Here is a 24,748-nt window from a genome sequence, read left to right as displayed (position 1 = left end):
AAGGTACATGAGCACTCAGTATTCAAGAAAAATGCTTTTGTGTTTAGGTCAATTGAATAACGTAAAATATAATGAGATACATATTTCTAGTCTGGAGCTTCACATGAAAAAAAGCAATATACATAATTAAAAAGTAAATTCAAACTGATAGAAGAGAGCTGTTGTCAGACAAAATAAAAGGTATGCCTTAAATTAACACCAGCAGAGAGGGTTTGTTTTTTTCTTTCCTCACTGTAGCATCCCTTAAAAGTCCCGTGGTACAAATTGAGTCAACTTCATAGATGTGTATCAAAGCTGGTGTGCTAAACTGAGGAACAGGTTATTATTTGTAATCCTAATGATGCTTAACACAGACCAGATAGTAAAAGCTGGGATTTGACAAGCTGTAGCACAGGAACTGGGAAGCTTTCTGTGTCGCAAACCACCCGAGGCTGCTCCCGCTGTGCGTGCTGTGGGCAGCTCTGGTGCTGCTGCCGCAGAACATCGCCGGCTCCTGGGGAGCCAACTTACCCAGTGCCACCAGTTTGTGGTGGGTCCCGCTCCCAGTGCCTGCCTCTCCCAGTGCTCTGAAATGCTCGGTGCTTGGAGGAAGGCTGGCACGGTGCTGCTCTTACACCACAGGTGGTGTCAGGCCGGCTGCTACCTGCACAGCATGAACAAGGAGCCTGCTGCCTGGGCTCTGGGCTTTGGGAGCTGCCCGGAGGCTGTGATGAGCTCTGAATGTAAACGGTGGGCGTACTGACGTGACACCACATCGGTCATGGGACAAAGAAACCTGATTCAGCTCTACATGCAACTCATACTTCAGGCATCTGAAGAGTGAGGTGGGTTTACTCAGGCCTATATTGCTGCTGAAGACTGCAGGAGAAATAAAAGTGAGCATCTGCATATTCTTCTAAAAATGTTCAGGTATGATGTGATGCTCTCTTTCTGCCCATCCTTCTGAAACCCTGCTTGCTGCAGTGCTGGAGCCTTCAGGACAGGTGCCTGGGTGTGGGCAGTGCCAGCGAGTGCCGTGGCTGCCTTCTCTGTACGAAGCCTGCACCATTCACAACAAGATTAAAAACAAAACAAAACAAAACAAAACAACACCCCTTTGGATCATTTTGAGTTTTCTTCACTTCCTTTGTATTCCAATATTCTTGCAAGGCTCTTAGGCTGGCTGAGGAGGTGCTGCGGTGAGGAGAGGAGCAAACGTACTCCCAGCAGGACTTTGAAGGCTGCCGCTATTGAATTGCTGGTCCCTGCCTCAAAACACTCCCAAGGTCTGTAAGAAGGAGCATTTCTTCATGGAGAAGCATTGCACAGCCTAAACAGCAATGGTGGAGCTTTTTCTCACAAGTGCCATGCTGGAAGCAGAGCAGTGCCCGGAGCAGTGGGGGTCCCGCAGCGCCCGGTGCCGCAGCCCTGCGCGGGGCAGCTGCTCGGTCACAGCTCCCACTCCTCGGGTGGCACATCCAACACTAAGGCACCGAGTGTGAGCACGAGAAACCAGTGAACAGCTGGATAACGGCTTTGTTGCTCAAATCACATTTGTGGTAAGGGAGAGATGATAAACACCAACTGCTTGCTTCCTTAATAGAAACATAATGTTTTTATAACTAAGCCCGAAGAAAGCAAAATAAGATGATATTTTCCTTTCACTTAAAAAAATCATCAGCATTTGCAGCAGACTTCATATGGTTGAGGAATTTGGGGAGATCACTCATTAAGCCAGAAGGTGCCATAAAATTTGCATCAAACTCTAATTCTTGCCTTGTTTATCCTCATTCTTGAATAGCCATCACCAAAGAGCAACTTTGCCATCAGTGAAGATGTAGATGTAGCAATTCCAAATAATGTTTCAAACTGCTTTTAACTTTATTGAAAAAAATAAACCTTATGAAACTTTATGAACACAATATTTTGATGCCTTTTAGAAAACTCTGAAGATTTATGGAAAAAAATCATGTTTACATTGTAAAGCTTTGAATATATAATATGATTTTATCCTATCCTGTTAACTTTCTAAAATTGCAAATAAACTATCAGTAGATTTTTATGTATAAACAGCGTTAGCAGTTCAAGGTTCCTATGGCTACAGAGATTTTGCAGTTAGTACGCCCAGTTTGGAGGATAGTGGAAATTTTGAATGAAAATTATTTCTAAGCTATCTCAGTTTGTTATTATCTTCTATTAAAACATTTTGTCATTAGTGCATATTATGTGTCAACACTGTAAAGAGCAAATAAAAGCAGTAAATAAAATTTGCAAAGATTTGTTTTAACAGATTTTGACTTGAGAATCTCATTCTCACTGTTGGAATCATCTCATGAATGCCTCCTGTACTGCAGGTAGGAGACTGAGATTTCATCCCAGTGCAAGTTTTCTACAAAACTCTCCTCAGACCAAGGTCACTGCAAGAGGAATACATTAGACAATAGGGCTAAAAAGCGTTGAAGCAGTTCTTGACTTCTTTTTTTTTGTGCTATGAGTGGCAGAAATATATAGGACATGGCAGTTCAGCTTTTCATTTACACATTTAATTTAAGAGGCAAATTCTTTTCCTATTCTTTTTCCCCATGCTTTTGTTTAATGAGAACATCCCTGCTTTGGTAGCTGAGTTCTGCCTTCACAATTTCCTTCACACACTTCTGCAGTGAAGTGATTTGAGAGCCGGCACCTGTAGCAGTTTGTTGGCTGCAGCTGGGCAGCACCAAGCAGCCGAGGAAGGGCCAGCTGGAGCAACTGCAGAATTAAGGCTGTCATTTAAAAGAAGGTGGGGAACAGGCTCCCTCTTTTTTCCTCTTCACCAGGAGCATGAGCTGTGCAGTGATGCTGCTGTTGGTGGGGGCCTTACTCCTGCTCAGGCCGTAAGTGGAGGTGGCACTTCTGGAGTCAGTGCTCCAAGCAAGGGTGGCCTCTTCCAGAAGCACGCAGAATGGAAAAGGACTGTGAAAGGTATCATGTGCTGGTGAAGGCAGCTGGGGCAGCACTAACAGAGAGTAGGTGAGCGTACAGGAAGAGGCAATGGGTAGTGCTTTCTGCCCTGATCACTTGTGGTACCTGTGCCCCCTTACTGCACGTGTGGTTGATACCCTAGCTGTTAAGGCCATCTGCCCACAGTTATTTTACTGCAGCCTGGCCAGGCCACATCAACTAATTGCACTTATGGGTTTGGGGATATTGCCTCTTCCTTTCTGAACAGCTGGAGAGTGCTCTGCCAAGGGCTGCTTGTGCTTGCCTCTGGCCACTGTGGCACACAGCCTGGCCACCGAGGTCTCTGCTGGTTGGCTGCATTTCTTTCCCTTGTTAGATTTTCCCCCTTCCTACAGTGTGTTGTTGTACCTTCTTTTTGCCCTGAATTCTAACACTTTCTTCTTGACTATCTGCCCAAACTAAATTTAGACAACCACCAAGTTACTAGCTCCTTATTTCAGTGTTAATTGGCATTTGACCAGATACTCCAAAGTTGTGCTGCATAAGGGATGAATTCATGATTTAGAACACTAATTTTTAATTCTAAAATCAAAACAGTTCTTGTTTACACTAACGTGGCTTCAGACAAGGAAACTGGGGTTCTGGAAGGGCTGTGGTGGGAAACCTTTGGAGTCCCCCCTCTCCTAGCACTTTTTATTTTATTTTATTTTTTTTATATATAACTTATTCTAGCTGTTGTACATATTTTTTTTTCTTTACAATGTTATTCAAACACAAGGGTGTTGGCTGTTCATAGTATTTATATAACCATTCATTAGCTTTGGACTGTTTGCATCATCACCTGCCCCCTGCACTTTCCATGAAAATGTTGTGGAAGACTGCTCCAGGTGGGCAGAAATGCCTTTCCTTCCCTCCCAACCATCATATAGGTCACTGTAACCTTTCTAGCTAAGAGCATTGTACTTATTATGCAGTTCACTTCTGTCGGGTAAACTTCTTAGGTTCGTGTTTTTCTTGCTTACATTTCTGTAAATTTGAAATGACTCAATAGGCTCAACAATCCATTCCTGTTTAATGGAAAGTCAACTCAATTTTCCTCTTTCTACGAAGTGGTTGGGTCTCCAAGGCACACAGAAAAGACCATGTAATGATCTTGTATATCTGAAGCTTGATTTCGCTGAGTTCTTTTGTAGCACTACAGATCCCTATAAAAAATACTGCACACTAATACTGCATAAAAAAAAGTAGGTACTTCTATCCTGCTTTACTTTTAACTAGCTAGTATTAGAAATTAATATTTCTAGAGTTTTTACATAAAATTTTGTGTTGGTGGCTATCATGAAAGCATTGTCCAAAATCATGTCATTTGCCTGGAAGCAGGTTTTGTGGTTTTTACATTAATAAACCCCTATTCTGGTCATTACTACCCAGCTCATATCTATCTTTTGTACTTGATTTTCTACTGCTCAGGCTATTCTTATTTGCCCCAGTCTGAGTGAGCAATTTTGTCACTTTTCTGTAAGTACTGAAGAATATTGCACTGTACACATACTTCTCTCTCCCCTATGCTCATAGGGGAGAGAAATCTCTCCCTGTCTGTTTCTTTTATGTAAGCATGCAATTTTACCAGCAGTGAACTACCCTTTCTGGCACTTTACTGATCTCATGAAATGGCCTCTATTTTATGAAAATCTGTAAAATGTATCCATAAATAATTTTATCTTGATATTCTGATATTTCCAACAACTGATGACTGGATAATGATGTTCAATCACTTACTGGTCTGCAGTCTGCACATTCATCCTATTTGATCTGTGTGAAAAATGTGTAAGAGTACCATAGGTAGAGCTTTTTTGTGGAAGTGGGAGTAAGTGGCATCTCAGAAGTATTTACATCTTGTTTTTTTCCTCTCTAGTCAAAATTTGACACAACAAAACCTAAATACAGATGCCAAAGCATTTTGAGAGCAACTGGAAATACAATACTAGGTGATGTAGAAAAGATGGAGCATAAATAAAAATATGAATGTGAAAGTATTTTCAGTAATTGATAATTTACATGAGAAATTACACTTGATAATATAATGCATTTACTTTCAGAAGGTCTTTGTTTTCTTGAATCCTAACCCAGAGTACTTTCCAATTCTTTGTATTTAATTCCTGCAATTTAAGTCTACCTCTTAATCTCTTTGGGCACTGGAACAGGCTCCCCAGGGAAGTGCCCACTGGAGTTCAAGAAGTGTTTAGACAATGTTCAGACACATGGTCTGATTTTTTTTTTTTTGGTGGTCCTTTGGGGACCCAGGAGTTGGAGTCTGATTCTTGTGGGCCCCTTCCAACTTGGGATATTCTGATTCTCCCATTGTAACCCTCAGCATTGTTTTGTGCCCTTCTCTATATTTCTCTCAGGTGTTCTGCCTACCCTGCAGGAAACCATGACATGAATATTTTGCAGGATGCATGCTCAAAACTCTGTACAAAACCAACAGCAGTTCTTCAGCATACAAACATCTTTTGCTGCTTGTGGAAAACTTGCATACAAATGGCCATACCTCCAGTTCAGAAAGATTACTTTTCACCCCATTTTAAATTTAAAATAATCACTTAATGTATAATTTCGTAAATGGTTGCTTTTTGCTTAACTTACCCTTCATCTTCAGATTTTTTCCATGACCCATGTTGACAGAGCTGTGACAAACCTGATCTGAATTCAGCTTTGATCCCACTTTGAACAGCAGGTTGGACTATAAATCTCCTAAGGTTTCCCAGCCTGAATCATCAGTCTGATAGGTATAAAATTTTTGTCCAAAAAAAAAAAATCAGTTGGCCATAACATATTAAGCTAGTTAAATTAAATTTTAATCTACATACTGACTACTGAGCTAGAAAGCTATCAGAGGAAACAAAGCTTTAGCAAAATGCTTTGAGCACAAAATGCTTCAATTAAATCACTTGGACAAACTCTCAGCAGATTGAGGACAGACCTATTGGCAGCCCAGCTGGGTTCAGCCCAGGATCTGCCTTCAGAGGTCTCTGAACTTCTGCCTACACAGGGAAGTTCTGAGGCACCACCAGGACGAGCAATGCAGTGCAATGGTATGTATTTGGGGTTGAATAGAGTCCACAGCTCCTTTGTACTTCCACCTGGCTACTTTTATATAATGCACTCAACACGTGTTATCTGAGACTTCTTGCCTTGTCCTAATTGTGGGATTGTCCTTGTCCTGTAAAACAGACTCTTACCCTATGGAACAAATATTGAAGATGAGATGATTGGTAGCTAAAGCTGGTTAGCAGAGACTGCTTTCAGGAATGAAGTGCTCTTTATCAGCTGAGTCAAAACAAAGCTATGTACCACTGATTCAGTATCTCTGGAAGGGGTCTCTCCAGCTGTGCTCCTTTGACCTGCGATCCTATTTTGCTTTCAGTTTACACAGCAGAAGCAACAGGAAGCATGAGCTAGGCTGAATAGTAGCAGTAATGCTAAAGAAAAGAAAGGGTAAGCCTGCAAAAATCAAAACAGGTCACATTTAACAGAGCCCTAAATATGCGGTGATGAGGACAATGTGGAGCTTAATGGAGCAAAGAGCTGACACTTTGTATTGAAGGTTCAAGCTATGTCTACTTAGAACAATAGACTTAAAAACAAGCATGGAATGAACAGCAAGAAATAAAGACAAAAGTAAGGACATGAAGTTTAAAGCACCTCTGGCACTAGAATGTGCTGAGCTGGGTGGTCTGTAATTAGTATAAATAAATGGTATGAATGAAAGCTGGTTATGGTAAATAAATAAATGGTTAATGCTAGTTCTCAATCATGGGAACAGTGGCGAAGCTGTTGATGAGATACAATTTTATGGGGTTGGACTTCGAGGCACTGCATACAAAGCTTTGAGAGGCAACCCATTACAATCCTTTAAAAATATCTTGAGTAAAGACCATTAGTTACATGTGTGAAGCTTGTAAAAGCTTGAGCTCAGTTTGGAGCAATGGGCCTATTATGGAACATATCATGGACCACCTCATGAATAGAGAGGCTCGATATAAATTCAGAGCTTGAAGACTGAAACTTTGCACATGTCCTACAAAATGGCAGTGTCCAATTCTACAATACTTTTGTGCTTCTTTGAAAATGGAAGCAAAGTTGGAACAAACAGCAGCAGCTAAAATTAACACAAGTTCCAACTCCTTCGCCTGTGGCTGCTGATTCCTGTTTCTAAGGAAACAGACAATAAGCTGGTGTAAAAAGGCATCTGAAATACTCTATTTGAAGTCTAATACTATTGGGCTGTGCTCTGTAGGCTTTATGGTAGACTTTTCTCTGCTTTGTGACAAACTTTCCAATTGAGATAACTGGAGTTTCCTTTGTAATGCTGAAATTGTGTATTAAACATTTTTTGCCATATTTTAATTGTCTTTCAAGCATATCTTGAGGACTGCTTCTGGTCTGGTTTATTGTTGCCTTATCATAATCTTTTTTTAATCAATCAGCTGTGGAGCAGGAGAGCTCACAGACCTTGTTTTAGCTCTCCATCCCTCCTCTAAGCATGAACTTCCCACCTTTCTCAAGCCCTGGTCCCAGCCTGAAGCTCAGAGGGGTGGTGGATGGTCATCAGTGTTGGCCAGCTTGGTCTTGTCTAGTTTGAGTCTCTGTCCAGGGAGGATTAGGATGTCTTGCTCTCCTTCCAAGCAGCTCATTGTGCTTGTCCACTTGCTAAAAGGTTGACAGAGACTTTTGGCCATGTATTTTAGCCTGGGCCATCAGGAAAATTCAATTACTTGGGCAACCACTATCTTACAGGGCAGGATACCAAGTGTTTTGTCATGTGGGAGCTTTTGCTGGAGGAGAGTGGAATTTGTCATCTCCACACAGATGGTTTCATTTGCATTCAAGTTTCAAAAGACTGCAGGGCCAATACAAGCAGATTTCAGAGCAGAATTTCAAGTGGGATTTCAAGCAGGTTGCAGAGCACAGGATGCGACGGGGAAATGAAATGGGGGAAGAGGAGAGGAGAGCTTCATCCAGTATGGAGTACATATGGTTAGAGAAGAGGCAGTATAGCTGGAGCTGTTTCCACTCTTATTTCTTCTGCCTCCGCCTCCCTTTACCTTCACCCTTGTTAACAAATTTAATGATCGTAGGCTGAGGGATAATTTTGCACATATACTTGTTAAGAAAATGTAAAAGCAATTTAGTTGTTTCTTTAGTGTTTCCATTTCAAATCATTCCCTTCTGCCCCATGTCAGTGCTGCATATCCCCTTCTCGTCCTCTGGTTTTATTCAGGCTTTAATCTATCATTGTTTCTCTGTAACTGTAAAAATGTCTTTCATTTCCCCCTTTCCCTGTTCCTTGCTGTTTTTCATCCAGGCTGTGTTCTCTTCCTCTGAACTTTTATCTGTGTTCTCCCTTCCTCTCTCTGCTCCCGTCTCCCACACTTCTGGTATTTATTCATTGTGCTGCTGTCTCTGCTCACACACATTTTCCTGCCTCCCTCCAAAAATGACACATTTATGAATCAACATAAAAACTTGTTCCAGCTACTCTTCCAAAAAACAGTGCCATGCAGGCGGTGCCTTCTCTCCAGCCACTCTCCCTCAGTACTAAGTCTCCTGCTGACGGTGGCTGATATTATTTGTTCATATGGATTGTCTAGGCAATAGTTATGTCTCTTTCTCCTCAGATTCTGCTGTAAAATGCAAAGGTACAATTATCGGGTACACACTCCTCCTATTACTAGTCATTTGTTTCCTGCTAGTTGGCAGCTTGTTCCCAAGGCACCATCATTTTGCATTTTTCTTTAAAAACAGACAACTTGGATTTACTAGAACTGCATTTAAGACATAACATTGCAGTCTTATTACTCTTACCTCTCAATCCTAGTGTCTCCTCCACTTCTGCACCTTATGCTAATTCCTCTGTTTTATTTAAGCTCTTCAGGGCAAAATCCAGGTTTTATTCTACATATACTTAGATTGCTCTAGACCTCTTAAAGACTTTGGGTATTAAAATGATCTCTAGAGCAGATCTTTGAAGGGCAGGGCCCCAGTCACCATACCTTATATTACATCTTATAATCTGCATTGATCAGCCCCTTTCCTACCATCAGAATCTCTCCTGCTTTTACGTGTGCTTACAGCTGAAAATGGAGCACAGGCAAACTCCATTCTACCCTCATACTGTGCATGAGCTATGCCTTCTTTCCATGGAAGGTGTCTACCTCAAAGGAAGAATGCACCGCTTCATGTCATTTCGTCTAGAACATCAAGGTGGAGTAGCGAGAAAATCAGCTTTATCCTTGATTTTTTCTTGTGAGTCCTTGAGGGTTAACACTGAACTTTTACTATATTTTAATGTGGGAGGGATTTTTAATATGGTTGTTTTGCATGAATATACTTCAAAGGAACAGCACAGAAAATATTCTGAACTATGACTAAGAACCAGTGATCAGCAGAATAATCTCCATCTGTTTTGCAAAATCAGTTCTTATGCAGTTGGCCAATAGAAGTATTTCCAAATGAAATGGAAGCATCAAACAAACACATCTGTGATTTAGAACCTCTCAGTAGCTGGTTCATATGTGCAACAAATAATGATCAGAAAGGACATCTGTTACTGCTTTCAACAGGCAAGAAGCCTAGATTTGCAAGCACCTTGTTTTGACATTAACTGGTGTATGAGGAGACTAATTTTTCCGTGAAAAGGTTATTAAAGTACCTAGAAATGGTAGAAGAATTTGGAATAGCCACAAAGGTAAAACTAATTTAAGTAAAATACAGCAAATATGTACAAATGGTATGTTGTTTCCCTTTGCCTGTTTTATTACTCCAGATTTATGATGCCCATTCCTGGAGGCAGATTTTCAAAAGCAAATGATAGTGGTTCCAGACCTGATCCAGTGAAGATGTAGGTGAGTACATCACTGATGTGCAAGCTCAAAACCAGGGCTTAATAGGTCCTTTCTCAATGCTTGCCTGATGTTTATACCACCTAAAACTTGCTACTTGTTTTTTTGTTTGTTTGTTTTTTAAACAAAAAAAAAATCCAAATGTGCCTGTAGTTCTTTATGCCTAAATACATGCTTGCTCAGGTGTGAACCTGGACATTGAATTCTGTACTAACCAGACCCTGTATCTCCCAGGATGTGAGTACGGAGAGACCTGTTTTGTAGAGGGAGAGAAGGGAGATCCCCATGCAGGTGTGGGTTTGCTTCAGGAGCTGAGGACACAGCTCCTGTGTGTGCAAGCTGAGACCTCTCCTGCAGGAGGCAGTTACAGGAGCTTTCCTATGGCTTGTGCAAAATGGCTTGGGATGGAGCAGACATGGCTGGGAGGACATGAAAATAGGGGACTTCTTATAGCACTACCTTGCTGAGGCACCTGGTGGATAAGCCGTTGCTATTCTGTGTGGCTGCCCTAGGAAGCCCATGCCAGATGTCCCTCTGTGCTGGTCCAGGGATGGCCTGCTCTTGTTCTTGGTGCCATGAAGACCTACTGGTTTATTCCTCTTTAAACCTTCAGCAACACAAAATCTTTGCTAAAGTTTGTCTTGTGTCTGACTGCATAGGCTCACGGTAGCATTTTCTTCTCCTTTTCTCTCAGAAAATATTATTCTCATTAATGGGGCTGTCAAAACATTGCTTTGCCTGTTTATGCATGCTGCTGCTAAGCAGTTCTTGGTAAGTTTGTCCTCTGCATTTCTGTGTTTCTTCAAATGTTGAGTTGCATGGTTCTGGGCCTTGAGAAGTCTTAAAAACAAAATAAGCCCCCCCCCCCAAACAAAACAAAACAAAAAACACACACACACACACACACACAAAAAGACAAACACATACTCCACCCAAATAATAAAATCATAACCCACAAACAGAAAACTGAGCTGAACAATGTGGTTTTAAGCATTAAGAAGGTGAGGCATTAGGCTTTTCCTGTCCTTGGCAGAGCTCAGGACCCTTAATGATGTACGCTGTCATCCACATCGCTGGCTGTGCCTGACCCTGCTGCGGCACCCCTATGGCTCTGGATGACCTCCTCCTGCCTGAAGTTCTGTTCTGTGTGCTTGAAAGCGTGTTTCATTTCACATCAGGTATGTGGGATTTGTGCAGTGATGGCTCCTGCAGCACTTCGTCAGCTGGAAGTTATCAATATGTCTGGTTTGTCCAAAATGCACATGCGAAGGGTAAAGTTTGGGCCTAACTGGAGTCCAGTGTAGTGTTGGCACACTAGTGAACAGAAAGTTGAAGTAAAACTGCAAGCAGCTTGATGAGGAGCTGAACAGAGGTGTGCGTGTTTGTGGGGTCAGGACTCAGCTGCAAGCACCTGCCTCAGAGACTGCAGCCTGTGGGGAGTTGGTGCTCCTGCAGAGAAGGGCAGCAGTGTGTCCGTGAGTGAGCTGCAATTCCAATGTATGTGGCTGAACATGTGATCTGAAAGCATCTGCTTAGCTGCTGCTTAGAGCCAGCAGAGTTAAACTGCAGAGATGTCTTGATTTGTTTTTGCTTTCGTCCCAGAGCTCTGGAGGGTGCCCCTCAAACACAGGGACCCAGCAGTGAGGTCCTTACCCAGCAGGCTTGGCCATTAAGCATCCTCAAAACGTATTCCACCAAAAGCTGTAAGATCAGACCTAGAAAACATGAGCAGAGGGGAGGATATGTTGTTTGTTTTCCTTTGCTTCTTCCTCCTCATTGCAAAACAGTTTGGTGTGAAATTGCTAAAATGAAATATGGTGGAACAGCCCTTGTGTCTCTTCTGCCTGAGTGCTTTCAGCCTGTCACCTGCTCCCCTGGGGGCTGCCTGGGGAAGGGACCCCCTGTGCCCCCCTGGAGGCCTCCAGGTCCCTGGGGCTGGGCAGGAGAAACAGAGGGGGATGCAACAGAGCAGCATGGGCAGTCATGGCTCTGCTCCAGTTACACATAAGATCCATTAACCATCCTGGAAAAAAGGTGGTTAACAGCTTTGCTCAGTCTTGGGGAATATGTTTAAAGTTGATTCTTAACGAGAGGCACTTCCTGGCACCTAAATGTACTGAAGAAATGCGGTCCCAGATGATTTGTCTGCCCTTTCCTTAATAAATGAATCTTATGGTGAAATAAAATACCCTGTGCTAGGGGAAGATAGGCGTAGCCTCTGCATTCCCTGTAGAGAAATGACCTTACTCCTTGTGATTGTTCCTTAGATCCTACTATGAGCTTTAAGGTCTCTAAAACCCAAACCTTCATGTTTGCAGGGGCTGCAGAGCCTGTGCCTGTTGGAGCACTCCAGGTGGAGCTGCCTTGGGGTGTCCCCTGGGCTGCGGGCTGAGCTGCTGCTCGGTTTTCCTGGGTATTTAACTGGACTGGGAACTGCGCTTATCTCTTGCTCATGAGTTTTACTGCTAAAGGCTATAAAATAAGTCTTCACTGAAGTGAAGCCAAATGTCTTGCAGCTTCTGTAACCCCCATGAGTGTGGATGTTGCAAGTCTGTTGGTAATTTCAAGTTCTTTACTTGCTGTCATTGCTCTGGAGAGCGCACGGACCTCTCTGGAGTTCAAGTCTGAGCATATTCAATAAGAGTGACAATGGAAGTAAAACTGCTAAATCATGACATAAGGTAGCAAATTTCTTATTTTTGAACATTTGTATAAGGTTAGTTTATATCAATTTATGGTCTACATCTTACATCTGCCATACTTCACTTTTGCCACTGTCAAGAGATACACAGCATATTCTGATCTTTGCATGCTAGCACAATATAAAATGTCAAGAGACAAAAGAATAGAGCTTGAATTTCTTTGTACGATCACTTGATAGTCATGCTGTTTTTTTTTTTTTTTTTTTTTTTAAAAAAAAAAAAACAAAAAAAAAAAACAAACTATTTCCTTCCCTGTTAATGATACAGCACATCAGCAGCCCGGAATCCACTGGGGTTCAAAGCAGAACTGTAGCTCTGCCACTTTCTCCTACTAAGTTACACCCGGTTTTGGGATGGCTGCGGATGTCTCATGGCAGCTTTTTGGTGTCACTGGTGTTGTCATGTTATTAGCAGGCAGATGTGGGATTGCTGCAGTGGGGAAGATGTTGGCTTGCAATTGCCAGTTCCCAAAGTGTTGCACATGATCCTATATGGCTCTGATCCTACCAGGCTCCAGCTTGGGGAGTGCAGACCTACCACATTTCTGCTAACTTTCACGGGGCCTCTCACTCTCAGCTGCTACATGCAGTTTTTGGTCTGATGCAGCAACAGTTCCTATCTGCAGAATTATAAAAGGGTTCTGAGTTTGTGATTTTTTTCTTTTTATCTGGAACAGAAATGTAATTTCAAGCATGTACTTGTGAAACTAGAAAAGTGGAGGAAAGAAAAGTGAGACTGTAAAATGGGCTGGGGACTGGGTACTTAGCTCCTGTGTCCAAAATGCGGATCTTGGTCCTATATTTAAAGTGGGAAAAGTAAGGACTGGGGTAATGGAGACTTGTACCCAGATCTTTCACAATGCCAGTGCTGTAAACAGCACACTTCTGGTAAAATCTGCCTCCATTAAAGTAATTAAGGAGACTTTCACATGTCAAAGTATCTGCTACTCAGTTCAAACTCTTGTATCTTTTCTTTCTAGAGATATACTTTCCTCTTATTGTTGATGAGGATAGTGACAAGAGCAATACTATCAGTCTTGTCTAAGTGCTACTTTTCACCAACAGATTTTCAATGTTCTGGCATATTGAAGGAAACACCAGTATGGAAACACCTGTTTCCTCCAGAGATGCCGTGTCTGCCCGTATCCCTTCAGGGATGTTGTATCTTCACGGCTGGCACCCGAGAGGGGAGTGGTTGTGAGAAGTCTGAGTTTGCAGGATGGAATTAAAAATTCCCTTTGATCAGTTCAGCTCCTTGAAAATTACTATAGAGAAACATTATTTTCAAAATAGCGTTATTGCAGCAGCACAACTCTGCGTCGTGTCTGGATATGAAGGATGGCTGTTGGCAGTGCTGTTTAGAAGATCACATCAGTGTGTTGCTCTGGTTCCCATTCATTCATATCTATTAGTACTGGGGTTATAACATAAATAAATCATAGCACTCCACCAAGCTGCAATAAACATATTACCCAAGCAGAAACTAGAACAGTGGGGTGGGCCATTACTGAAGATAAATGGCCAAGTTCTACTGCTAAGTGCTCAGGCTCCTGAAGCACAAGGGTGTTTTCCCAGTAAACACTGAAAGGTAAAATTAAAGTCTTTTCAAAGTCTAATAAAACTTAATACTTTTGTATTATAAAGAATATTCTAAAGAATTCTTTTATTCTCACAAGTTCTTAAAATTTATGGTGGGACTAGTACTGAAACCAGCTCTTTTGGCATCTTTATTTCCCAGGTTCCAGTATCTGTTTGCAGGTACTGTGAATTTAATATCCGTTTCAACTTTTAGCCAGTAGACTCCAAGCAGTCATGGTTAAAGTGTTGCTGGCTACAAAATAAATGTATATTATGTCTGGGGTAAGAAGGAAGAGCGGCAGCACGTTTTTATTGAAGCCTTTGGCAAAAACAATCTTAGTGCTGCTGCTAACTTTTGCCTACAGATGAAAGCCATGAGTTAAGCAGTGCTTGAAACTTGAGCCAGCCCACCCACCAGGGAGCTGGAGTCCTGCTGAGCCCAGAATAGGGATGTGCTGGGATGCAGGCACAGCCTGTAATTCACGTTAGCACAGCCCATCGGATGCTAATTCAACCATTCTGCTCTGCTGATCGCATCACTCTGGGACAGTGGTTTTGCAGCATGGCCACCCTGTTTGGAGTGGATTAACTTCAGCTGGGTGGCTGGAGGTGATTGTTTAAGTGAAAAATGAAAAAAAGGAAAAGGCTCATGCTTCTCAGGTAAGATAGGATTTACTCTCCTGAATGAGGATACCAAGTAAGTTATGCCTGTGTTTGGATGTGTGCTTCAGGTAAGACACAGCTCTATGATCTCTCCCAGAAATGCAGCAGCAGTGCACCATATAGTAATCACACGATTACAGTCATAAACAGGAGGTTGGGGGAAAGGCTTGAAAGAAAGTGGCAGTGACAGACTGTGACTAAATGCTGTTAGTGTTCCTGCTGCATGTGTGTGCAAAGCCTATTTGAAACAGAGGAGACAAAAGTGAGGTATCTCAGGTCTGGTCTTAAAAAATCAAGCCCAACAAACAAGATAACATTCTACCAAACTAACCCCTTGGGAACAAAAAAAAAAAAAAAAGCTTTAGCCTTTCAATGAATAGATTAATATTGCTGAAAACTGAAGAAATCAGAGTAGCCCTAACATCTGCAGGAGTCATGCAGCATGCCTACCCAGCCGTGCTGCATACCTGCAGTGAGCTGGTGATTATAGAATCACTCAGGTTGGAAAAGCCCTCCAAGATCCTCTAGTCCAACCTTTAGCCTAGTACTGAGAAGTCCACCCCTAAACCATGCTACCAAGTTCTACATCTGTGTTTCTTGAAGAGCCCCAGGGATGGTGGATCTATCACTTCCCTGGGCAGCCTGTTCCAGTGCCTCACAATCCTCTCAGTAAAGAAATTTCTCCTAATGCCCAGCATAAACCTCCCCTGGTGCAAGCTGGGGCAATTTCTCATCACTTGGGTATTGCTCGGTGGGTGGGTATGGGCTGATGCAGGGCTGGCTGTGGAGCTCCCAGTTGGGGCTGCTGCCCCCCATGGGGACTGGCTCCATGGGATGTGGAGCACAAAAGAAAATCACTCCATTTCACGTCAGGTGCTTTGTGCCATCCTAACGTAGCTAAATCTCTCACTGTGGATACCAGGAGATGAACCAGAAATGGCTTTGCAGAGGAATAAGGCATCCTCTGAGCTGCTGCTTGGGCATGGCCAGCTAAGGCTGGCAGTGGCTGTGACTTCACACCTCATCCAATCCGCACTGAAAAATAGAGGCCTTCTGGAGGTCATTACGAAGTAATGTTCCTGTTGTGGTGGGAAAATAGACCTTTGACTAATGTGGCATTTCTTTCTACATTTAAGTTGCAGAAAGGTCCCCTTCCTGAAAGGTTGCTCAAGAGAAGTCAAAATATTGTTCCTCTTTCCTGTAAATAAATGCTGTAGCTTTTGACAGCCTTCATGGATCTAACTTTAAATTTATTCTTTGTATATGCAGTTTATCAAAAGGGGTTAGAAACATCATTTTAGAACAGTGCTTTGTTGCTCTCTGAAAACACAACGTGTAAATAATATTTCCTCAAGCATTTAATTTATACTTTGGCTTTTGAATCAGACTTTTGAAACCTATCTCTGTGTTTTTAATATACATTCATCTGACTGACCTGAGTTACCTGCTCCTGGCGAGGCTTTCTTTGTCTGAGGCTGCTGAAACTTGTGATGGGTGCAGGAGAAGTTTCTCAGTGGCAGAGCGGGGCTGTGCCCCTTCTCCAGCGCTGCACTCCCTGCTGACGGGGCAGGGGTTGCTCGAGCTGGGTCTTCTGGTCAAAGCCTACCTTAAATATTCCTCTGGTTCTCAAAGTTGTTGAACACACTGCTGCGTGCCACAGCAGGGCGCAGGGCTCAATGCACTGACAGTGGAAAAGCCAGTAAGCTAAGTGACTCACGAGCAACTTTGGTATTAAGAGTAATTCTCTGTTAATTTGTGTCTCCTTCTTTTTTGACACCCAAATAATGTTAAAAAATGTTCATTTGTTTCCTTCCCAGAAGCAGCTGGGGGCCAAGGGCCGGATGGAACCCCTGAGCCTGGGGCAGCCAGGGGGGCATGGGAACAGCAACTTGCGTGGGGCTCACTGGGGGCCCCCCAGCTGCTGCTGGCAGGGCACGCTGCTGGGACATGTCCACGTGTTGGATCAAGGGAGATGTATAGATTTTTTTTCAAATTAATCTAGTGGGAGTTGATCTTTTCTTTTGTACATTAATCTAGCAGATGCTAACTTCTTCATTGTGGATCTTAGGCACTAGAGATGGCAAGGATATTTCAAGACTGGGTTTTCACATTATCAGGGAAAGTATATTTTTTTGTGAAAATATAGCCAAAAGCAAAAAGGCACCAATACATTTGAGTGGTACTATCCCAAGCATTTGATGTGACAAGGGTTTTAGAGTCAAATTTTGGCTTTGCTCTTTTATTTTTTATTTTTTTCCCCTAAAGCAGGTAAGTGAGAGAGCTCCCAGTGCATACAAGTACTCCAGCCCCTGAGGGGTTAGGTGCCTGTGTACTTTAACAGCTCTATAGGAATGTGGTTTGAATGATGAGAGATATGGATTGTTTTTCATCTTAAATTAGCTATTAAGTGGTGTCTGGCTTCTGTGGATGAAAAAACAAAAAACAGCACAGAGGGAGATTGACCCATCCTTTTTTCCCACTGGCTGTGCACCCAAGCAGTGTCTGGAAACCCCCATCAGATTTTTCTCTTTCTCTCTGTAACACCTAAAGAGAAACAAACGAACAAAACAAAGCTTGATAACAGAAGCGATGAAACAATTTATTTTGAAAATTGGAGGCTCTGGCAGCAGGCTGAATGTCTCTGCACAGGCTCGGCCTCGTGCCCAGCCAGGTACCTGGTGGTTTTCTTGGGGTGTAGCAGCCGCTGCCTGGCCTTCTGCTGGGCGTGCAGGTGGCACAGGGCTCCCGATGGCATCAGCGTGCTGCTGTGCCCTCCCTGTGCCCCTGCCTGGCAAGGTGGCCAGAAACAACAGGGACAGAAATAACTGCTTTTCTACCATAAATCTCAAGTCACTAGTGGGGGGGGGGGGGGGGGGGGGGGGGGGGAATAAGGATTTAAAAATGAAGGCTAGATCTTCCAGGTGCTTTCACTGTCAGCACATCTCAAGGCAGCTTCTTGCAAACCTCTCTCTCTCTTCTCTTTGTTATTCAATGTCTTGGTAGTATTTCTTCTGTGAAGTTTATTTTCTGCAGTGTTACTAACAGCTTGTAGTCTTGTGGCTCTGTGGGACAGGCGTTTACCCACCCCTTGCAGGCATTCACTTTTATTTACTCTGTCAGAAGCACATTTGGAGTTTACACTTGGAAAGTAAGCATTAACAGGCCTGTGTTTCGAGGAAGTGCTGCACTGGTGTTATATGAATTTAATTATTTTTTTTCTCACCTCCTATGATTGTAAATCTATGTGTGCTTTTACCTTAATTTTATCTTAAATGAATGAAAAAGAGGCTTGGTCTATTGAAATGAGACTGTTTTAAATACAGTACCCAACAGTGTAAGGGCTCCCTCACCCCACAGCACGCAGGCTCTGCAGCAAACACTGCTGCGGACCTAACACAACTAATTGCAGAGTGCTGCTGGAGTGGCACCATCATCTCTAGTGATTCCAACCAGCTGTTCTCGCTTAGGCAAAGTTCTCATTTCAGCTTTAAAACAAGAACCCCAGGACTTACTCTTTTTTTCTCCATGGAAGGACTCCCCCTCCCCGTGCAGGACAGCAGCCCACTGCTGTCCCCTTTCCTTCTCCAGCTCCCGCACCCCGTGAGGCATCGCCCCACAGGGAACGGGGCTGGCAGGCAAGGGCGAGCTGCCTCTGCTCCTCGGCACCAATCCTGCTGGGGATTCGGTCCCATGGTCCAGAGCCTTTGGGCCTGGGTTAGCTTCAGTCCATAGATGAGGCGTTGATGTTGCAGCTATCAGCAGAACAGCTGTAGCTTGGGTTTATACGAGGTAAGGATAATATTTTTTTTTTTTTGATAAAGTATCTCCAACTGGACTTGCTGAATAAGTCGTGCCTCAGATAGCTCAGTTCAGAATAAAAATTTTTGTATAGGCATAAAGACAGGGTGCAGGGAGGTGTTGGCAGATGCAGTGAGGGGCAGCATCCCTCACACCACCCCATTCCCATAGCCCTGCGGTTGGGCTCCAGAGCCACAGCTCAGCCCTTGGTAGTTGCCCCCCCAGCTGAAATCAACCTGTTGCTATATCTTTTTTTTTGTTTTCATCTCCTTGCTGGAATGGAATCAAACTTTGGGGTTTTATTTGTTTGTTTGTTTAGCGAGGGAAGAAATAAAAACACACCCAATATATTTCTGCCATAAACTTGCAGTCTGCCAGTAGTGACTGGCTGGTGGGACTCAGGTAATGCTTTTCAAGGGTTTGCTTTCTCTCAGGTGCTTACAGCATCTCCATTTCATAGAACGAAATGGAAATAAGTGCAAATAAGTGGTGAAGCATTTAAGAAGCATTTAAAAAAAAGGCAATGAGGTTATGAGGTCAGCACAATAAGGTGTATCTGTCGCTGTTTTGATACAGAAGCAAGGTGACTACTGCTGAAATGTGATGTTGGAGAGCAGCCACGCAGGTCCTCCTGTAGCTCGCTGGGTCTCAGAAGAACACCGGTGAGTTATTTCTATGGATTCAAACACAACTCTGGTCTGTGCTGTCCCAGCTGACATCCCCAGGTAGGAGAGCAGGAAATCGATAACTCCTGCTGCTCTCTCGCATTTATTATGGCTCCGTTACTGGTGGGAGATTTTCTCATTGTTTTGTTTTGATCACCTGGTGTCGATGTTCCTGGAAGTTTTGATGTTCCATTAATATTGACAACTTTATTTTTTTTTCCCTTTGCATTTTCCCTGCTGCCTACTTGAGAGGTTACATTGGCTTTTCAGCATCTGTGTCTTCCCATCTGGCTCAGTGAACCTTGGGCAGCACAGCTGTTAGCAGAGCAAACAGGTATTTGGGGGTTCAGCGCTTACTGATGGCCAATTTTTCAGTTAGTTGAGCTCTGCGTCCATCCTGTGTAACTGCAATTACTCCAGTTTTTTAACACCTCATCTATTTTGTTAATGAGAAATTATTTTCTTCCTATCGAAACCCACCTTTTCATTTTATTGCTGGTTAAGAAAGTGCAGGCAGTGCAGGCTCCCTGACACAAGCATCAGGTGACACCATGGCATTGAGCATCAGCTGTTATTATAGTGCTATCTGGGGATCAGGGCGTTTTAACAGCATAAGGCAGTATTTTATTTGGCCTGAAGAATCTTTGGTACTGAAGTGGAGTGAGAAGAAATAACTGTTTAAGTTGGCACATTTGCTTGATAGCAAGAGGTGAGAGCATCTGGCACAGGCCAAAGGCTGGGACTACTCGGAGTAAAGAAATGTTGGTGAAATTCTGTCTTTAAAGTGTAAAAGGGTATTTCAAAGGCATGAAAGTGCATACTCACATGCCTTGGAAATAACATCTCAAGTTTGACAAACTTTGGGGTGAGGAGAGGGGAAATATTCCAAACATATTGGAAGCCAACACTTGTTATCAGTATCAGCCTAAAGTCAGGGCTGGCTTGCTTTCCTGAGATTTTTCTTCCTTCTCTTAAGAGAAAAAGATATAGAAACTCAAGTGGCATTTGGCCAGCTCAACTGACAGCTGTCTTCATTTGTATCTGGGCTGTTTTTATCTCAGACCAAATAAAGTGCTATAAACAGATTATACGCCAAATTTTGGAAGCTCACTCCAGAGAGCCCTTGTGCTGCTGATGGGATGGGGTCTTGGCTGGGTCCCATGCTCTCCAGCTCCAGGTATGCACAGCGGGTGGCACTTGGGGGCTACCTGGAGTCACCTTGGTGATATGGCTGTAACGTGTATGGGAACCCATCTGTTCCTGCTATCTGACAACTTTTTTAGTGTTTGTCTCACCGCTACATGACTAATTGGGTTATGTTCTGGAATTTTTCTGTGGTCTGTTTTCTAGTGTTATTTTTAATATGATGTCAATATTTTAAAAGAATTCAGAAAACATTTACTTTAACAAGCTGCTCTTTGAAGTTCCTCATGTAGTAGCAGCACTTGTAGTACACTTCTGGGGTGTTTTCCCCCAAAACCCTGTCACTAGTTTGCATGGGCCAAACATATTTATGAAGGACAGTAGTCACAAAAGGACTGAACAAAGCTGAGCCCTTATGGCCATGTAGGTCCTTCCAAAATTCTTGCTGCACGTGTGAATGTGCAAGAAATAAAACGCAGCCAGAGCATCTCCCCTGTAACGTCTCCTCACCTTGTTTTCCAAGCGAGCAGGTTCACCGCGGGAGTAAAATCCCTGCTGATGCAAAAAGTCCCCAAGTGTCTCTTATTCTGGGCCCAATTAGGGAGGAATTGCAGAGCACTTTCACCTGGCATGTTAATATGCTTCTCTGATTTCTGACTTATGAGCAAAATGTACTTCATTATAGGTGCTCTTTTGCTTACCTTCCAACATCAACTCCTTTCTCAGTCTTTCTTTCATTTGTTGATGTGTTACACATAAGATGCAGAATAGCTCTTGGGCAACTCCTTAATGTAGGCAAGCCTTGAATGCATGAAACCTTGTTATCCAAGTTGTGGGTAATCTGAAATTCATATGTTTCCCCCGAATCCAAAATTCATATAGAAATTAAATGTAATCCCAAGCGCTGGTTATCTGAGTCCTTCAGACATCCCTCAAGACATACAACTAATCAGGATCACTGGTATGCAGCATTTAAGCATCCTAATTTTATTCAGTCAGGAAAAATATCATTTAATAATAAAAACCATAGCATGGTAAGTCAGCTGGATCCTTTTAGCAGGCTTTAACATTCTCATTTTCTTCTTAGCATTTGCCATTAGGATCAGTGAAAAGGATTTGACTTATGCTCTTCTAGATACCCCTCTTTGGCAAAGAGTGGCAAAATCAAATCTGTAGGTTTAAAAATCAGATCTACCTTTACATTTTCAGAAAGACCTACCATTTTGACAAGGATTTTGTAGTTGTTTTTTTTTAGAAGCTGATGGCAATATGTATTAGTAAGCACACATTATTCAAAGCTTAGCTTTGTTGAATGACAGCTCATTTCACAGTTTACTGAAACTTTGTGTACATCTTTTTAACGCCAAGGAGGCGAAAGTAGGCGGGGAGGACAGCACTGGCAGAGCTGCAGAGCAGGCGGGAAGCTGCGTGCTCCCAGAGAACCCTGGCAGGAAAACACTTGTGGAAAGGGAACGTGCCTCTGCAGTGCTTGTGCTGGTGATGGGGGCTGCTGAGCCCCAGCCCCCTAACCAGCCCATGCAGACTGGCCAGTGCCCGCTCATATAAGCAGATGAAAAGGCACCAAATACTCTCATTTTTACCCTATAGATAGAAAGGGTTGTGAGGTTTCTGGTGTGTGTGTTCTTATACAGCCCAGAAGGGCCACGTCCCACCTTTGCATCCCCGTGGGCTATTTCTCACGTGCTCCAGCAGTGAACGTGCCTTTCCTTTTATTTGGCAGTATGTTATGATTTCCATGACAGCCTCTGCAGTGACGAAGTTCTATCTTTTGCTTTCTTTGTTTGTTTATTTTGGTTTAGTATTCTCAGCTCGAGTCACATTAACATAATTTTCCAATCTTTTCTACCAGATTTAGTCTGTGACAGACTTGTATATTAGCAGCTCGTCGGGAAGGATGGTGCAGATGCAAAATTTAAGAAGTCTGTTATTGTCCTAGACCAAGTGACTTGCGGATATGTTCTGGTTTCTCTTTCTGCCATCTCTTTCACTTCTCTAACTTAATATTTTTGTTAAGAGAATATACTGGTACTTTGTGCTCTGCTGGAATTGCTGTTTTTATTAGAGGCATCGGAAAGCCATCACTGTGTTGTATTTTCTCCCATCATGCCTGGACACTTTAACTCTCGAGCCTTAGTAATTCATCTAGACACGTGGATCCTGCACGCCACCAAGCACTCTACGTACTGCACAGTGGTGCTCTTCAGCACGTTATTTAATCCAATTTTTATTCTATATATTTGGAATGCAGTGATATAAAGCAAAGAGCTGAATATCAGAATAACTTGCATTAAAGTTCAAGGGCCTGTGGATAAGTTGAAGTTCTTATCAATCTGTGTTTTGTTGTCATTTCTATAATGATAATACTTAAATGGGCTGGTTATACATTCTCAAATATAGAAATGTACAATTTCCTGCATGACACTGAGTGAGGGATTTGACCTATTTAAGTCTCAGAAGGAAATAAAGAAAATCTGCATAAGAATTGTCTCCTAACATTGAAGACACACAGACCTGCAAATATTGCTTCTGACTTCAACTGTTTCTGCATGTCCTCATAGCATCAGGACACCTTGGGCAGCTGAGAGCTGTCACAGCACCAGTACAGCACTTAAAGGAGTGAAAACCCACAGCCAGATCCGCACTTTCCAGACCCATCTGAAATCCATTTATTTTTATTTATTTATTTATCTGCAGGGAGCTCCGTGGAGCCAAACCTCTCTTCCCAGAGCTGTTGCTGAAGAAAATTGGGTTCTGTGCAGGTTCTTGTCCACCTGCTACCAGGGGGCCATGTCTCAGGCCATGACAAAGAGTATGTTAAATGCAGAGACTCTGTCAGGGGAGGAAATCTGCGTCCCTTCAGGCAGAATAAGGATTCCTCCACCACAGAGGTTTGGTTTCGGTGGGGTTGGAGCAATGTGCATTGTTACCCCCCTCCTGCTACCTCTTTGAATGGTACCAGTGCACAGCCTTCATTTTCCATTGATTTTTGTTTGCTTAGTTGGTTTTGCTTGATAATTTCCACAGGGAAAGAAAAAGGGAATTTTGTGTGGCAGATTTTGGCGAGGGGAAAAAAAAAGGAAAAAAGGAAAAAATGATTCATAGTCAAGCTGATATTTCATTATTATTTTTCAAGCTCCTGAACAGAAAACTCATGTATTTGCATAACTCTTCAGCTACAACTGTGACAGAAGCACAGGAAGATGGCAAATCTCCAATGCTTGCATGTTGTGGTCTGCGTTCAGATTTTTGTCATCATTCTAAGGAAAGCTGAGTTTCTCAGCACTTACTAGAAAATTTGTGTGGAATACTGCTGGGTTGGAAAGATGTACGTGAACATTTGTGTGGTGGAGGTAACTTAATCACGTACAGGGTGGAGTCTGTTTATAAATGACATGGGGGAGAGTTTGAAATCGTGTGTGTGAGCAGATGGTTAAACCGGACACCAACTGTTACTCTCTTTTGCTGTTTACTGCAGAAAACAGAATGGTTTAAAAGGCACGTTCTTGTGAAACATTGGAAAAATACTTTAATCCTGGATGAGAAGTTATCCTACTAAGAAGAAACGCACCTATTGAAAGTGCCATGACTCCTGGAGATGCAGAGGAGAGCCTTGCTGTGTGCTGGGGCTGGGGCCGCTGTGCACACCACTGCCAGGAGAAGACGAGCTGGGCAGGCTCCGCGGGGTGCTGCCGCCCTCCTGAATGCCCCTGCACAACCCGGGGACTTTTGGACGAAGCCTGCAAAAGCACAGTTATTTAACCCAATGTATTGCTTTAATACTTGAAGATGCACACCCTGTTTGGGCTGCCCTGGTGTGTGCAGGTGTGTAAGTAGTTGTGCAAAGCCTGCTGCACTCAGGGGCCGACGGCAGCACCTGTGGGACAGGGGAAGGAAATCTGCAGCGACTGCTTCCTAGGTGGATAAATGTCACTGGGTACATTTGCCTTGCACCAGGAAACATTGTTCTGCCATGCACCTAGGCAGCATTTATAATATCACGATTATAATTTTTAAGTGGGCTTTTTTATACGCTGGAAGTATAGATTAAAGACTACTGCATAATTTTCATGGTGCGTTGTAGCTTTTCCTTCTTTCAAAATGCAGAGCAAAACTGCTTTGGAAACAGCAAACACCAGCTGAAGGTTCGCATGGTTACACAACCTAATTATAAACATTCAGCGAGCTCCAAAAGCACAGCGGAGTAAATAAATGTATCACACAGCTGAAGAATGCATCCCTTATTGTCAGATATTTAACAGTTTTGAAAGTAATTAAAAGCAAAGTATCCGTTTGAGTCTGCAATTTAGCAGAAGTTTAAATTTTATTTTATAAATTGGAACGTAGCTGAGGATAAC

The 24,748-nt window shown here is 42.9% G+C and overlaps 1 long non-coding RNA gene across 8 annotated transcripts in view; it reads left to right on the top strand.

Annotated features, from left to right (window-relative positions):
* The first annotated feature begins 2,777 nt into the window (after positions 1-2,777).
* LOC311439997 overlaps positions 2,778-24,748 on the top strand; it is a 29,736-nt gene continuing 7,765 nt past the window's right edge. Inside the window, exons 1-7 of one of the 8 annotated variants that reach the window (XR_014695140.1) lie at positions 2,778-2,940; positions 9,749-9,827; positions 10,519-10,595; positions 10,858-11,002; positions 19,141-19,226; positions 23,088-23,202; positions 23,869-24,215. This is a non-coding gene — a long non-coding RNA (uncharacterized lncRNA). Of the gene's footprint in view, positions 2,989-9,748; positions 9,828-10,518; positions 10,596-10,857; positions 11,003-12,142; positions 12,502-19,140; positions 19,227-19,479; positions 19,564-23,087; positions 23,203-23,868; positions 24,457-24,748 lie in introns of those variants that run through there. The other 7 variants (XR_014695139.1, XR_014695143.1, XR_014695141.1 and 4 more) reach the window with 7 other exon arrangements.

This window comes from Aythya ferina (genome assembly GCF_964211825.1).
Source record: "Aythya ferina genome assembly, chromosome: 7".
NCBI lineage: Eukaryota > Metazoa > Chordata > Aves > Anseriformes > Anatidae > Aythya > Aythya ferina.
The sequence above is the reverse complement of the archived record's forward strand: the minus strand, read 5'-3'. Positions and strand labels throughout refer to the sequence as shown.